This window comes from Oncorhynchus nerka, linkage group LG18 (genome assembly GCF_034236695.1).
Source record: "Oncorhynchus nerka isolate Pitt River linkage group LG18, Oner_Uvic_2.0, whole genome shotgun sequence".
NCBI classification, from domain to species: Eukaryota; Metazoa; Chordata; class Actinopteri; order Salmoniformes; family Salmonidae; genus Oncorhynchus; species Oncorhynchus nerka.
In genome coordinates this window covers 72,761,084-72,778,557 of record NC_088413.1, presented here as the reverse complement: position 1 = coordinate 72,778,557, position 17,474 = coordinate 72,761,084, and the positions used below count along the sequence as shown (strand labels likewise).

Sequence of the window (17,474 nt, the reverse complement as noted above, 5' to 3'; positions counted from 1 at the left end):
CCTCCCCATCTCTCTCTCCTTTCTGTTCTCCCCATCTCTCTCTCTTTCTGTTCTCCCATCCCATCTTAATCTCCTTTCTGTTCTCCCCATCTCTCCTTTCTGTTCTCCCCATCTCTCTCTCCTTTCTGTTCTCCCCCATCTCTCTCTCTTTCTGTTCTCTTTCTGTTCTCTTCTCTCCCCTCTCCTTTCTGTTCTCCCATCTCTCTCTCCTTTCTGTTCTCCCCCATCTCTCTCTCCTTTCTGTTCTCCCCTCTCTCTCTCCTTTCTGTTCTCCCCATCTCTCTCCTTTCTGTTCTCTCTCCTTTTCTCTCTTCTTTCTGTTCTCCCTCTCTCTCCTTTCTGTTCTCCCATCTCTCTCTCCTTTCTGTTCTCCCCCATCTCTCTCCTTTCTGTTCTCCCCCTCTCTCTCCTTTCTGTTTCTCCCTCTCTCTCCTTTCTGTTCTCCCCTCTCTCTCCTTTCTGTTCTCCTCTCTCTCTCCTTTCTGTTCTCCCCTTCTCTCTCTCTCCTTTCTGTTCTCCCCTCTCTCTTTCTGTTCTCCTTTCTGTTCTCTCTCTCCTCTCTCTGTTCTCCCTCTCTCTCTCTCCTCTGTTCTCCCCCATCTCTCTCCTTTCTGTTCTCTCTCTCCTTTCTGTTCTCCCCCATCTCTCTCTCCTTTCTGTTCTCCCCTCTCTCTCTTCTGTTCTCCCTCTCCTCTGTTCTCCCCTCTCTCTCCTTCTGTTCTCCCTCTCTCTCCTCTCTGTCTCCCTCTCCCCTCTCTCTCCTTTCTGTTCTCTCCTCCTCTCTGTTCTCCCTCTCTCCTCTCTGTTCTCCCATCTCTCTCCTCTGTTCTCTCCTCTCTCTCCTTTCTGTTCTTCTCCTTTCTGTTCCTCTCTCCTCTGTTCTCCCCATCTCTCCTTTCTGTTCTCCCCATCTCTCTCTCCTTTCTGTTCTTCTCTGTTCCCTCTCCTTTCTGTTCTCCCATCCTCTCCTTTCTGTTCTCCCCATCTCTCTCTCCTTTCTGTTCTCCCCCATCTCTCTCTCTTTTCTGTTCTCCCCTCTCTCTCCTTTCTGTTCTCCCCTCTCTCCTTTCTGTTCTCCCATCTCTCTCTCCTTTCTGTTCTCCCCCCTCTCTCTCTCCTTTCTGTTCTCCCCTCTCTCTCCTCTCTGTTCTCCCCTCTCTCTCCTCTCTGTTCTCCCCTCTCTCTCCTCTTTCTGTTCTCCCCTCTCTCTCCTTTCTGTTCTCCCCTCTCTCTCCTTTCTGTTCTCCCCTCTCTCTCCTCTCTGTTCTCCCCTCTCTCTCCTCTCTGTTCTCCCCTCTCTCTCCTTTCTGTTCTCCCATCTCTCTCTCCTTTCTGTTCTCCCCATCTCTCTCTCCTTTCTGTTCTCCCCCATCTCTCTCTCCTTTCTGTTCTCCCCTCTCTCTTCTCTCTGTTCTCCCCTCTCTCTCCTCTCTGTTCTCCCCTCTCTCTCCTCTCTCTCCCCTCTGTTCTCCATCTCTGTTCTTCTCTGTTCTCCCTCTCTCTCCTTTCTGTTTCTCCCCATCTCTCTCTCCTTTCTGTTCTCCCCTCTCTCTCCTTTCTGTTCTCCCTGTTCTCCCTCTCTCTCCTTTCTGTTCTCTCTCCTCTGTTCTCCCATCTCTCTCTCCTTTCTGTTCTCCCATCTCTCTCTCCTTTCTGTTCTCCCCTCTCTCTCTCTCCTTCTCTGTTCTCCCCCTCTCTCTCCTTCTGTTCTCCCTCTCTCTCCCCTGTTCTCTCTCTCTCCTTTCTGTTCTCCCCCTCCTCCCTCTCTCCTTTCTGTTCTCCCCCATCTCTCTCCTTTCTGTTCTCCCATCTCTCTCTCCTTTCTGTTCTCCCCATCCTCTCTCCTTTCTGTTCTCCCCATCTCTCTCTCTTTCTGTTCTCCCCCTCTCTCTCCTTTCTGTTCTCCCATCTCTCTCCTCCTTTCTGTTCTCCCCCATCTCTCTCTCCTTTCTGTTCTCCCATCTCTCTCCTTTCTGTTCTCCCATCTCTCTCTCCTTTCTGTTCTCCCCTCCTCTCCTCTCCTCTCCTCTCTGTTCTCCCCTCTCTCTCCTCTCTGTTCTCCCCTCTCTCTCCTTTCTGTTCTCCCCTCTCTCTCCTTTCTGTTCTCCCCTCTCTCTCCTTTCTGTTCTCCCCTCTCTCTCCTCTCTGTTCTCCCCTCTCTCTCCTCTCTGTTCTCCCATCTTTCTCTCCTTTCTGTTCTCCCCCATCTCTCTCTCCTTTCTCTCTCCTTTCTGTTCTCCCCATCTCTCTGTTCTCTCTCTCCTCTCTGTTCTCCCCTCTCCCATCTGTTCTCCCTCTCTCCTTTCTGTTCTCCCCCTCTCCTCTCTGTTCTCCCTCTCTCTCCTCTCTGTTCTCCCATCTTTCTCTCCTTTCTGTTCTCTGTTCTCCCATCTCTATCTCCTTTCTGTTCTCCCCCATCAATCTCTCTCTCCCCATCCCTCTCCTTTCTGTTCTCCCCCATCTCTCTCTCCTTTCTGTTCTACCCCATCCCTCTCTCCTTTCTGTTCTCCCATCTCTCTCTCCTTTCTGTTCTCCCATCTCTCTCTCCTTTCTGTTCTCCCCATCTCTCTCTCCTCTCTGTTCTCCCATCTCTCTCTCCTTTCTGTTCTCCCCCATCTCTCTCCTTTCTGTTCTCCCCCATCTCTCTCTCCTTTCTGTTCTCCCCCATGTCTCTCTCCTTTCTGTTCTCCCCTCCCTCTCTCCTTTCTGTTCTCCCTCTCTCTCCTTTCTGTTCTCCCCATCTCTCCTTTCTGTTCTCCCCATCTCTCTCTTTTCTGTTCTCCCCATCCCTCTCTCCTTTCTGTTCTCCCCTCTCTCTCCTTTCTGTTCTCCCCCATCTCTCTCTCCTTTCTGTTCTCCCCATCTCTCTCTCTTTTCTGTTCTCCCCTCTCTCTCCTTTCTGTTCTCCCCTCTCTCCTTTCTGTTCTCCCATCTCGCTCTCCTTTCTGTTCTCCCCCATCTCTCTCTCCTTTCTGTTCTCCCCCATCTCTCTCTCCTTTCTGTTCTCCCCTCTCTCTCCTTTCTGTTCTCCCCTCTCTCTCCTTTCTGTTCTCCCTCTCTCTCCTTTCTGTTCTCCTCTCTCTCCTTTCTGTTCTCCCCTCTCCTTTCTCTGTTCCTCTCTCTTCCTCTCTGTTCTCCCCCCCCTCCCTCTCTGTTCTCCTTTCTGTTCTCCCTCTCTCTCCTTTCTGTTCTCCCTCTCTCTCCTTTCTGTTCCCATCTCTCTCTCCTTTCTGTTCTCCCCTCTCTTCTCTCTGTTCCCATCTCTCTCCTTTCTGTTCTCCCCTCTCCTTTCTGTTCTCCCTCTCTCTCCTTTCTGTTCTCCCATCTCTCTCTCTTTCTGTTCTCCCATCTCTCTCTCCTTTCTGTTCTCCCCATCTCTCTCTCCTTTCTGTTCTCCCCCATCTCTCTCCTTTCTGTTCTCCCCCATCCCTCTCTCCTTTCTGTTCTCCCCCATCTCTCTCTCCTTTCTGTTCTCCCCCATCTCTCTCTTTTCCTCCCATCTCTCTCTCCTTTCTGTTCTCCCATCTCTCTCTCCTTTCTGTTCCCCCATCCCTCTCTCCTTTCTGTTCTCCCATCTCTCTCTCCTTTCTGTTCTCCTCCCCATCTCTCTCCTTTCTGTTCTCCCCCATCCTCTCTCCTTTCTGTTCTCCCCCATCCCTCTCTCCTTTCTGTTCTCCCATCTCTCTCTCCTTTCTGTTCTCCCCATCTCTCTCTCCTTTCTGTTCTCCCTCATCTCTCTCTCCTTTCTGTTCTCCCCCATCTCTCTCTCCTTTCTGTTCTCCCTCATCTCTCTCTCCTTTCTGTTCTCCCCCATTTCTCTCTCCTTTCTTCCCTTGCATTTCTACTCCTATCTCTCTCTTTTTATTCTCCCCCAACACTAAAATGGCAACAAGATGATGTAACATAATTAAAGATACAAGAGATTCAAATTGGATATTGATTAAGAAACTAAAGCCCTGTGTTCAGGCCCTGTTAATGCCCCATGTTCAGGCCCTGTTTAAGCCCCCTGTTCGGGCCCTGTTTAAGCCCTGTGTTTAAGTGATTGATTCACAATGCCACTCTTCTTTCACATTCTACTGACATCGATGGATGAATGGCGTTTTGGGGCTTGTCTGAGCCTAGCTGTCGGTCTGCTTTTCATCGTCTGGTTGTGAATGGGACCGTGTCGACGCTTTAAGGCTTGACAGTGCCTGCCTATCGGATGCCAATCTGGAGACGCCGTGTGTCACATAGGATAGGGGTGAATCTGAAGGACGTTGGTTGTCCTCTAGTCTAAAGCCAATACATTGATGGAAAAAGGAAAAGTGAAAATGGCTTTCAATATCGAGCGTTTAGTTAGATGAAAGAGGAGGAGAACACGACGCAGGGTCAAACATGATGGATTATGGGACAATCAGGGGACGTATGGACAAAAATAAGCTTTCATAGTGAGTACTAGCGAGCACACACACACACACACACACACACACACACACGCACGCACGCACGCACGTACACACTCACTCTTGCATTGACATGTTAATAGTGAGCTCAAACTCAGGGCTCTCCAGGACATCTACAGCACCCGGTGTGTCTAGTGCTGAGTGATTTGTCCTTTGTGAGGTTGTTCGGTTTTATTATTAAAACATAATCACGGTTTTCAATTTCAATTTTCTTTTAAACACACTATGCATTATGTGAGTTGAATGCTGTAATAACACATAATAAAACAATTATTACAATTACAATTATTACATGATAGTGGTGACTGCCCCTTACTGCTCATCACTTATTAACCATTATTTATTCACTTACTTTAATAAAATAAAAATGAAATCATGAATGTATTATTTCATTCCAAGTCATCATATCATCTCTATAGAGTTGCTGTCTATGCTGTCTGAAAAAAAAGACTATTTTTTAGTTCTTCAAAGTAAATAAGGCTTTTATGACTGCTGAATAAAAACAATCAATCACTTAGATCACGTATTTTTAGGCTCACGAAGCAACTGCTTTCTATCGCTCTCGATCAAGCGGTCTCTCTTCTCTCATCTCCGTGTCTGCTCCGCTCAGACCAGACAAGTTTCAACAGGGGGGCGCAATGGATTATGGTCATTGTAGTAAATTACCATGTGTTCTGCGCAAAAATATGTAAATATTGTCCTGTTGAGAAACTACAACTCCCTACTACATCCCACAGTTCAGTCTTGATCTGATTGATCTCCACAGAAACTGCACATTGAGCTCACAGAAAAAAAAGGGACTAAAAGGAATTAAAATACTTGAAACGACGTCGGTGCACCAGGCACACCCCGTTACCCCGTTCAAAGACACTTAAATATTTTGTCTTGCCCATTTAACCTCAATGGCACACATACACAATCCAATTGTCTTAAAGCTTACAAATCATTCTTTAACCTGTCTCCTCCACTTTATCTACAATGATTGAAGATCATATGATTCACCTGGTCAGTCTATGTCATGGAACGACCTGGTGTTGTTTTGTACACTGAGTGTATATTATTCTAATGATATATTTATTTACAGGGTTTTTCTTTATTGTTACTATGTTTTCCATTGTAGAATAATAGTCAAGACATCAATACTATGAAATAATAACCAAAAAAAAGTGTTAAAGGAGGCAGGATTTTCACCTCCGGATGAAAAGCGTGCCCAAAGTAAACTGCATGTTACTCGGGCCCAGAAGCTAGGATATGCATATAATAGATGGTAGATTTGGATAGAACACACTCTAAAGTTTCCAAAACTGTTAAAATAATGTCTGTGAGTACTGATATGGCTGGCAAAAACCTGAGAAAAATCCATCCAGGAAGTGGAATTATTTTCATGTGGCTGTTTTTCAACTCAATGCCTATAGAGGATCCAACGGATTAGGAATCAGATTGCAGTTCCTATGGCTTCCACTAGATGGCAACAGTCTTTAGACATGGTTTCAGGCTTTTATTTTTAAAAACGACGTGTAAAAAGCCATTTTGGTCAGAGGACAGAGGAAGTTAGCAGACCTGATTTGTTATTTTTCCTTTCTATTGAAAACGGTATTGTCCGGTTGAAATATTATTGATTATAAAGACAATAAACAACCTGAGGATTAATTATAAACATCGTTTGACATGTTTCGACAAACTTTACTGGTACTTTTAGTACGTATTCGTCTGCCTGTCGTGACCGCCTTGGAGCCATTGGATTACTGAACAAAACGCACCAACAAAACTGAGTTTTTGGGACATAAAAAGGGACTTTATCAAAATGATAATTTACTGTGTAACTGGGAGTCTTGTGAGTGCAACCATATGAAGATCATCAAAGGTAAGTGATTAATTTTATCGCTATTTCTGACTTTAGTGACTCCTCTACTTGGCTGGTAAATGTCTGTATCCTTTTTTACACGGGGCGCTGTCCTCAGATAATCGCATGGTATGCTTTCGCCGTAAAGCCTTTTTGAAATCTGACACAGTGGCTGGATTAACAAGAAGTTCATCTTTAAACCGATGTGTAACACTTGTATATTTTATGAATGACTTATTATTTGTATTCCTGTATTTTGAATTTGGCGCTCTGCAATTTTACCGGATGCTAGCGTCCCACATACCCTAGAGAGGTTTTAAACAAATCAAAATATATTTTATATTTGATTCTTCAAAGTTGCCACCCTTTTCCTTGATGACAGCTTTGCACACGCTTGGCATTCTCTCAACTAGCTGCATGAGGTAGTTACCTGGAATGCATTTAAATGATCAAGTGTGCCATGTTAAAAGTTCATTTGTGGAATTTCTTTTCTTCTTAATGTGTTTGAGCCAATCAGTTAGGGGGGTGGGGGTGGTATACAGAAGATAGCCCTATTTGGTAAAATACCAAGTCCATATTATGGCAAGAACAGGACAAATAAGCAAAGAGAAATGACAGTTTATCATTACTTAAAGACATGGTCAGTCAATGCGGAACATTTCAAGAACTTTGAAAGTTTCTTCAAGTGCAGTCGCAAAAACCATGAAATGCTATGATGCAGTTGGCTCTCATGAGGACCGGCACAGGAAACGAAGACCCAGAGTTACCTCTGCTGCAGAAGATAAGTTCATTAGAGTTACCAGACTCAGAAATTGCAGACTGAATAAATGCTTCCAAGTTCAAGTAACAGACACATCTCAACATCAACTGTTCAGAGGAGACCGAGTGAATCAGGCCTCATGGCTGAATTTCTTCAAATTAACCACTACTAAAGGACACCATTAAGAAGAAGAGACTTTCTTGGGCCAAGAAACACAAGCAATTGGCATTAGACCGGTGGAAATCTGTCCTTTGGTCTTGAGATTTTTGGTTCCAACCATCGTGGCTTTGTGAGACGCAGAGTAGGTGAACGGATGATCTCCGCATGTGTGGTTCCCACCGTGAAGCATGGAGGAGGAGGTGTAGGGGTGCATTGCTGGTGACACTGTCTGTTATTTATTTAGAATTCAAAGCACACAACCAGCATGGCTACCACAGCATTCTGCAGCAATAGGCCATCCCATCTGCTTTGCGCTTAGTGGGACTATCATTTGTTTTTAACAGGACAATGACCCAAAACACCTCCAGGCTGTGTAATGGCTATTTGATGATGAAGTGCTACGTCAGATGACCTGGCCTCCACAATCATCCGACCTCAAGCCAATTGAGATGGTCTTGACCACAGAGTGAAGGAAAAGCAGCCAACAAATGCTCAGCATATGTGGAAACTCCTTCAAGACTGTTAGAAAAGCATTCCAGGTGAAGCTGGTTGAGAGAATGCCAATTGTGTGCTAAGCTGTCATCAAGGCAAAGGTTAGCTACTTTGAAGAATCTATAATCGGAAAAAATATAGATTTTATTAACACTTTTTTAGTTACTACATGATTCCATATGTGTTATTTCATAGTTTTTGTCTTCATTATTATTCTACAGTGTAGAAAATAGTAAAAATAAAGAAAAACCCTTGAATGAGTAGGTATGTCTATTCCGGTCTTTGACATTGCTCGTTCTGATATTTGTTATTTTGTATTTTTCTGGATTTTGTGTATTGTTTTTATTGCTAGGTATTACTGCACTGTTGGAGCTAGAAACACAATAATTTCACTGCACCTGCCATAACATCGTCAAATTTGGATACACGACCAATGAACTTTGATTTGATTTCAGTGCTTTACCATCAAGCCCTTAAATCCTGGAACCGGAAGAGCGGGAGCATTCCTGGAAGATGCTCGGAGCTGTGTGAGGCCTGTGGGTCAACTTGAAGCTCACATCGACTACGCCAAAAGAATAGCCTACAAAATCAAAGCAAACTGCCCTTCCACCATATAGGCTACAAACATGAACAGTATTCACTCTAGCCATCACTCAAATACATGCATACTGTTATAAGGATAATTTAGTTACTAATGGCATCCTGCAGTACCCCGGTCGCCCTTCAACTTGAGATTCTCAATGAGAAGGCAGCACAGCTAGCCTGCAACGTCACTTCCTGCAGTAGCTTAATTAAACTGAGCATGTTATGTCTCTATGAAATGCCATCTTAAAACTTCTTGGTGACAGGGGGGCAGTATTGAGTAGCGTGGATGAATAAGGTGCCCAGAGTGAACTGCCTGCTACTCTGTACCAGATGCTAATATATGCATATTATTAGTAGTATTGGATAGAAAACACTCTGAAGTTTCTAAAACTGTTTGAATGATGTCTGTGAGTATAACAGAACTCATATGGCAGGCGAAAACCTGAGACAAATCCAAGTGGGAAAGTGGGAAATCTGAGGTTTGTAATTTCATTTAAGTGATTGCCTATCCAATATGCTGTGTTTATGGGGCCAGATTGCACTTCCCAGGGCTGCCAGCAGATGTCAACAGTCTTTAGAAAGTTGTTTGAGGCTTCTATTGTGGAAGGGGGTTGAATAAGAGCTGTTTCAACAAGTGGACTGGGCTGTGGCCAATCAGTTGTTTACTGCACGGTCACGCAGGCTTCTTTTTCTGCTGTAATGAATACGCTATTGTCCGGTTGGAATATTATTGAAGATTTATTATAAAAAGACCCCAAGGATTGATTGTAAAGATGATTTGACATGTTTCTACAAACTGTAATGGAACTCTTTTGAGTTTTCGTCTGGATTTTGCGCTCGCGCATTGTGCCTTTGGAATAGTGAACTAAATGCGCAAACAAAACGGAGGTATTTGGACATAAATATGGACGTAATCGAACAAAACAACCATTTCTTGTGGAAGTGGGAGTCCTGGGAGTGCATTCCGACGAAGATCAGCAAAGGTAAGTGAAGATTTATAATGCTATTTATGACTTTATTTGACAATTTGGCGGGTAACTGTATGGCTTACTTTTGTGGCTGAACGCTGTTCTCAGATAATTAAATATTGTGCTTTTGCCGTAAAGCTTTTTTGAAATCTGACACAGCGTTTGCATTAAAACAAGTTTATCTTTCGTTCTATGTAAAACATCTATTTTTCATCAAAATTTATGATGAGTATTTATGTTATTTGATGTGGCTCTCTGCAATTTCTCCGGATGTTTTGGAGGCATTTCTGAACATGGCGCTAATGTAAACTGAGGTTTTTGGATATAAATATGAACTTGATCAAACAAAACATACATGTATTGTGTAACATTGAGTCCTGGAGGTGTCATCTGATGAAGATCGTCAAAGGTTAGTGATGAATTTTATCTATATTTCTGCTTTTTGTGACACCTCTCTGGTTGGAAAATGGCAGAATGCTTTCTGTGACTAGTTGCTGACCTAACATAATGATATGTTTTGTTTTCGCCGAAAAGCCTTTTTGAAATCGGACACTGTGGTTGGATTAAAGAGAAGTGTATCTTTAAAATGATGTAAAATACTTGTATGATTGAAGGAATTTTAATTATGAGATTTCTGTTGTTTTGAATTTGGTTCCCTGCAATTTCACTGGCTGTTGGCGAGGTGGGACGCTAAGCGTCCCGAACGATCCCAGAGAGGTTAACCGACTTCCTTGGCTTCAAACACTCTAGGTAATGTAGGACAGTGATTTTGCAGGGCCGCGGGTTCAAAGTAACCAAGTAGAGTGTAGAGAATCACTGTACCATCTAAACAACTGTGAAATATATTTTCCATAATTGAAGATATTGTATTTTTAGCTGTTTGAAGCTGGTGTACAAAACCGAAAGCAAAGACATTAAAAAAAATTAAGAACAGAAAGCATAGAAATAGAGCACATACTGTAGAACCGTTCTACCGCTTGTAAGACTTGCTTTCAATAACATATCTATATTTCTATGTGAATTTGGTCAGGTCGCCCAAAAAAGGTACATAGTGCATTTAATGTAAATAAATAACTGAAACCGAAATCGAAAACAGTGATGACTTTTTGAATAATCAAACCGAAACGACCTCGAAAAGCACTTCATCGTTCAAAATACCCATCAAACATACTGCCATACTGTAACGATCTATAAGGTGGGCGACTCACTGTTCATGTTCTTGAAGATGATGAGGATAGGTAGGATCTGTCTGTAGTAAGGCACCAGGGCCTCTCCAGACGCCACCAGGTGCTGCAGCATCTTCAACATGGTGCAGACCGTGTGTTCAGGGCATCTGTGGGGACAGAGAGGAAGGGCACCATAAAAATAGAATGTTAAGTTATGAGTATACTCAATATGCCTGCCGCAACACATAGCCATACGCAGGTTGACGTTTATTGGGATGAATCTTGTCCTGGAGGCAGAGCTGAGTGATTTCCACTAGATTTACCAGTTGCAGTCTATATATCGTAACAGTTAATTAATAGAAATTGCTTGTTGGTCTCAATTTAAGGTTAGGGTTAGGCATAATGTTAGCAGTGGGGTTAAAGTTTCAAATCTGACTTTGTGACTGTGCTAGTGTAACAGTATAGCTTCCGTACCTCGAACCAGGGACCCTCTGCACACATCGACAACAGGCACCCTTGAAAGATGGTTACCCATTGCCCCACAAAAGCCACTGCCCTTGCAGAGCAAGGGGAACCACTACTTCAAGGTCTCAGAGCGAGTGACGTCACAGATTGAAAGGCTATTAGCGCGCACCACCGCTAACTAGCTAGCCATTTCACATCGGTTACACCAGCTAGTGACTACCCTGCAGAATTACCTCCAGTACGAGTCATACTTTGATTTGAATGGGGATGGCTGTTCTAGTCATTACATTTATATGGAGTGCACACATGATAGAGGTCGTGGGTTAGAGGTCAGGAAGAGAGGGTAGTGTGTGAGCATTACTTGTTTTCGTAGAGGCTTTCCCTAGGGAGGTGTGTGATTGGGAATGAGCAATTAAACCCTCCTATGGTCAAGTCTAAGCAGTGATCCTTTACATATCATGGTAAATTTAACCACAGCATGTCATGAACACACACACACAGGTAAAAAAAAAACACACACAGAAAAGACCAAGAAAGGGGTCACGCAGAATTCACACCCCCTCCACTGAAATCAATGTTTTTTGTTACTGGGCTTTGACTTATAATGGCATGGCTGCAATCAGAGGTTTGAAAAGGCACAAGTGAGAGCCAATCACAGAGCAATTTGGCCAACAGCTGCACTTAACTCCATCTCCCGCTGATAGGGAGAACAAAAGATAGAACAAAAGAGAGAGAAAGAGAGGCAAACATATCAAATCAAATGTTCTTTTTCACATGATTCACATGCTTGGTAAACAACAGGTGTAGACTAAGAGTGAAATGCTGACTTATGGGCCCTTCCCAACAATACAGAGAGAGAAATATAGAAAAAGGACTAAACCAAGAATTTAGTACAGAATGAGAAACAATAACTTGGCTATACATTGCATTCGGAAAGTATTCAGACCCCTTGACTTTTTCTACATTTTGTTACATTATAGCTTTATTTTAAAATGGATGAAATAGTTTTTTTTCTTCCCAATCATGAATCTATACACAATACACCATAATGGCACAGCAAAAACAGGTTGTAAGATTTTTTTTCTATTTCAAAAAATTGCAAAAAATGTAATATCACATTTCCATTTGTATTCAGACCCTTTACTCAATACTTTGTTGAAGCACCTTTGGCAGCGATTACAGCCTCGAGTCTTCTTGGGTATGACGCTACAAGCTTGTCACACCTGTATTTGGGGAGTTTCTCCCATTATTCTCTGTAGATCCTCTCAAGCTCTGTCAGGTTGGATGGGGAGCATCAGCTACACAGCTAATTTCAGGTCTCTCCAGAAATGTTCAATCAGGTTCAAGTCTGGGCTCTGGCTGGGCAACTCAAGGACATTCAGAGACTTGTCCAGAAGCCACTCCTGCATTGTCTTGGCTGTGTGCTTAGGGTCATTGTCCTTTTGGAGGTTGAACCTTCGCCCCAGTACGAGGTTCTGAGAGCTCTGGAGCAGATTGTCATCAAGGATCTCTCTGTACTTTGCTCCGTTCATCTTTCCTTGATCCTGACTAGTCTCCCATTCCCTGCCACTGAAAAACATTCCCACAGCATGATGCTGCCACCACCATGCTTCACCGTTGGGATGGTGCCAGGTTTCCTCCAGACCTGTCGCTTGGGATTCAGGTCAAAGAGTTCAATCTTGATTTCATCAGACCAGAGAATCTGGTTTCTCATGGTCTGAGAGTGCCTTTTGGCAAACTCCAAACGGGCTGTCATGTGGCTTTTACTGAGGAGTGGCTTCCATCTGACCACCCTACCATAAAGGCCTGATTGGTGGAGTTCTGCAGAGATCGTTGTCCTTCTGGAAGGTTTTCCCCATCTCCATAGAGGAAGTCTAGCTTTCTGTCAGAGTAACCATCGTGTCCTTGGTCACCTCCCTGAACAAGGCCTTTCTCCCCGATTGCTCAGATTGGCCGGGCGGCCAGCTCTAGGAAGAGTCTTGGTGTTTCTAAACTTCTTCCATTTAAGAATGATGGAGGCCACTGTGTTCTTGGGGACCTTCAACACTGCAGACATTTGTTGGTACCCTTCCCCAGATCTGTGCCTTGACACAATCCTGTCTCGGAGGTCTACGGACAATTCCTTCGAACTCATGGCTTGGTTTTGCTCTGACATTTACATTTAAGTCATTTAGCAGACGCTCTTATCCAGAGCGACATACAAATTGGTGCATTCACCTTATGACATCCAGTGGAGCAGCCACTTTACAATAGTGCATCTAAATATTTTAAGGGGGGGGGGGGGTGAGAAGGATTACTTTATCCTATCCTAGGTATTCCTTAAAGAGGTGGGGTTTCAGGTGTCTCTGGAAGGTGGTGATTGACTCCACTGTCCTGGCGTCGTGAGGGAGTTTGTTCCACCATTGGGGGGCCAGAGCAGCGAACAGTTTTGACTGGGCTGAGCGTGAACTGTACTTCCTCAGTGGTAGGGAGACGAGCAGGCCAGAGGTGGATGAACGCAGTGCCCTTGTTTGGGTGTAGGGCCTGATCAGAGCCTGGAGGTACTGAGGTGCCGTTCCCCTCACAGCTCCGTAGGCAAGCACCATGGTCTTGTAGCGGATGCGAGCTTCAACTGGAAGCCAGTGGAGAGAGCGGAGGAGCGGGGTGACGTGAGAGAACTTGGGAAGGTTGAACACCAGACGGGCTGCGGCGTTCTGGATGAGTTGTAGGGGTTTAATGGCACAGGCAGGGAGCCCAGCCAACAGCGAGTTGCAGTAATCCAGACGGGAGATGACAAGTGCCTGGATTAGGACCTGCGCCGCTTCCTGTGTGAGGCAGGGTCGTACTCTGCGGATGTTGTAGAGCATGAACCTACAGGAACGGGCCACCGCCTTGATGTTAGTTGAGAACGACAGGGTGTTGTCCAGGATCACGCCAAGGTTCTTAGCGCTCTGGGAGGAGGAAACAGTGGAGTTGTCAACCGTGATGGCGAGATCATGGAACGGGCAGTCCTTCCCCGGGAGGAAGAGCAGCTCCGTCTTGCCGAGGTTCAGCTTGAGGTGGTGATCCGTCATCCACACTGATATGTCTGCCAGACATGCAGAGATGCGATTCGCCACCTGGTCATCAGAAGGGGGAAAGGAGAAGATTAATTGTGTGTCGTCTGCATAGCAATGATAGGAGAGACCATGTGAGGTTATGACAGAGCCAAGTGACTTGGTGTATAGCGAGAATAGGAGAGGGCCTAGAACAGAGCCCTGGGGACACCAGTGGTGAGAGCACGTGGTGAGGAGACGGATTCTCGCCACGCCACCTGGTAGGAGCGACCTGTCAGGTAGGACGAATCCAAGCGTGGGCGCGCCGGAGATGCCCAACTCGGAGAGGGTGGAGAGGAGGATCTGATGGTTCACAGTATCGAAGGCAGCCGATAGGTCTAGAAGGATGAGAGCAGAGGAGAGAGAGTTAGCTTTAGCAGTGCGAAGCGCCTCCGTGATACAGAGAAGAGCAGTCTCAGTTGAATGACTAGTCTTGAAACCTGACTGATTTGGATCAAGAAGGTCATTCTGAGAGAGATAGCGGAGAGCTGGCCAAGGACGGCACGTTCAAGGGTTTTGGAGAGAAAAGAAAGAAGGGATACTGGTCTGTAGTTGTTGACATCGGAGGGATCGAGTGTAGGTTTTTTCAGAAGGGGTGCAACTCTCGCTCTCTTGAAGACGGAAGGGACGAGCCAGCGGTCAGGGATGAGTTGATGAGCGAGGTGAGGTAAGGAGAAGGTCTCCGGAAATGGTCTGGAGAAGAGAGGAGGGGATAGGGTCAAGCGGGCAGGTTGTTGGGCGGCCGGCCGTCACAAGACGCGAGATTTCATCTGGAGAGAGAGGGGAGAAAGAGGTCAGAGCACAGGGTAGGGCAGTGTGAGCAGAACCAGCGGTGTCGTTTGACTTAGCAAACGAGGATCGGATGTCGTCGACCTTCTTTTCAAAATGGTTGACGAAGTCATCTGCAGAGAGGGAGGAGGGGGGAGGGGGATTCAGGAAGGAGGAGAAGGTGGCAAAGAGCTTCCTAGGGTTAGAGGCAGATGCTTGGAATTTAGAGTGGTATAAAGTGGCTTTAGCAGCAGCGACAGAAGAGGAAAATGTAGAGAGGAGGGAGTGAAAGGATGCCAGGTCCGCAGGGAGGCGAGTTTTCCTCCATTTCCGCTCGGCTGCCCGGAGCCTGTTCTGTGAGCTCGCAATGAGTCGTCGAGCCACGGAGCGGGAGGGGAGGACCGAGCCGGCCTGGAGGATAGGGGACATAGAGAGTCAAAGGATGCAGAAAGGAGGAGAGGAGGGGTGAGGTGGCAGAATCAGGAGATAGGTTGAGAAGGTTTGAGCAGAGGGAAGAGATGATAGGATGGAAGAGGAGAGAGTAGCGGGGAGAGAGAGCGAAGGTTGGGACGGCGCGATACCATCCGAGTAGGGGCAGTGTGGGAAGTGTTGGATGAGAGCGAGAGGGAAAAGGATACAAGGTAGTGGTCGGAGACTTGGAGGGAGTTGCAATGAGGTTAGTGGAAGAACAGCATCTAGTAAAGATGAGGTCGAGCGTATTGCCTGCCTTGTGAGTAGGGGGGAAGGTGAGAGGGAGAGGTCAAAAGAGGAGAGGAGTGGAAAGAAGGAGGCAGAGAGGAATGAGTCAAAGGTAGACGTGGGGAGGTTAAAGTCGCCCAGAACTGTGAGAGGTGAGCCGTCCTCAGGAAAGGAGCTTATCAAGGCATCAAGCTCATTGATGAACTCTCCGAGGGAACCTGGAGGGCGATAAATGATAAGGATGTTAAGCTTGAAAGGGCTGGTAACTGTGACAGCATGGAATTCAAAGGAGGCGATAGACAGATGGGTAAGGGGAGAAAGAGAGAATGACCACTTGGGAGAGATGAGGATCCCGGTGCCACCACCCCGCTGACCAGAAGCTCTCGGGTGTGCGAGAACACGTGGGCGGACGAAGAGAGAGCAGTAGGAGTAGCAGTGTTATCTGTGGTGATCCATGTTTCCGTCAGTGCCAAGAAGTCGAGGGACTGGAGGGATGCATAGGCTGAGATGAACTCTGCCTTGTTGGCCGCAGATCGGCAGTTCCAGAGGCTACCGGAGACCTGGAACTCCACGTGGGTCGTGCGCGCTGGGACCACCAGATTAGGTGGCCGCGGCCACGCGGTGTGGAGCGTTTGTATGGTCTGTGCAGAGAGGAGAGAACAGGGATAGACAGACACATAGTTGACAGGCTACAGAAGAGGCTACGCTAATGCAAAGGAGATTGGAATGACAAGTGGACTACACGTCTCGAATGTTCAGAAAGTTGAGCTTACGTAGCAAGAATCTTATTGACTAAAATGATTAAAAATGATACAGTACTGCTGAAGTAGGCTAGCTGGCAGTGGCTGCGTTGTTGACTTTGTAGGCTAGCTGGCAGTGGCTGCGTTGTTGATTCGGGGCCAGCTGGCTAGCTAGCAGTGTTGATTACGTTACGTTGCGTTAAAAGAACGACAATAGCTGGCTAGGTAACCTAGAAAATCGCTCTAGACTACACAATTATCTTTGATACAGAGACGGCTATGTAGCTAGCTATGTAGCTAGCTACGATCAAACAAATCAAACCGTTGTACTGTAATGAAATGAAATGAAAATGTGATACTACCTGTGGAGCGAGGCGGAATGCGACCGGGTTGTTGAGTTCTAATCGGTAGACGTTGGCTAGCTGTTGGCTAGCTAGCAGTGTCTCCTACGTTAAGGACGACAAATAGCTGGCTGCGTTGTTGATTCAGGGGCTAGCTGGCTAGCTAGCTAGCAGTGTTGATTACGTTACGTTGCGTTAAAAGAACGACAATAGCTGGCTAGGTAACCTAGAAAATCGCTCTAGACTACACAATTATCTACACAATTATCTTTGATACAGAGACGGCTATGTAGCTAGCTATGTAGACGGTGGGCGTTAGCTAGCTGGCTAGCTGCTGGGCAGAGCTGCTGGGCAGATACGTTAGGACGACGAAATACGATAATTACGCAATTATCTTTGATACAAAGACGGCTATGTAGCTAGCTAAGAAGAAATTGCTAAGATTAGACAAATCAAACCGTTGTACTATAATGAAATGTAATGAAATGTATTGAAAAGTTATACTACCTGCAGACCGAAGTGCAGACCGAAGTGCGGATGCGACTGCTCGACATGAACTGTCAACTGTGGTTCCTTATCTAGACATGTGTGTGCCTGTCCAAATCATGTCCAATCAATTGATTTTACCACAGGTGGACTCCAATCAAGTTGTATAAACATCAAGGATGATCAACGGAAACAGGATGCACCTGAGCTCAATTACGAGTCTCATAACAAAGGGTCCGAATACTTATGTAAATACAGTGTTTCTATTTGACATTTTTAATACATTTGCAAAAATGTCTAAAAAACTGTTTTCACTTTGTCATGATGGGGTATTCTGTACTGATTGCTGAGGATTGTTTTTATTTAATCCATTTTAGAACAGGACTGCAACGTAACAAAATGTGGAAAAAGTCAAGGGGTCTGAATACCTCCCAAAGGCACTGTATCTACCTCAAATACCTCATACGTCTGCACATTGATCTGGTA

General features: G+C 45.5%; 1 pseudogene; it reads right to left on the bottom strand.

Moving 5' to 3' along the window:
* LOC135561642 (parkin coregulated gene protein-like) overlaps nucleotides 1-17,474 on the bottom strand; it is a 325,154-nt pseudogene that overhangs the window by 147,401 nt on the left and 160,279 nt on the right.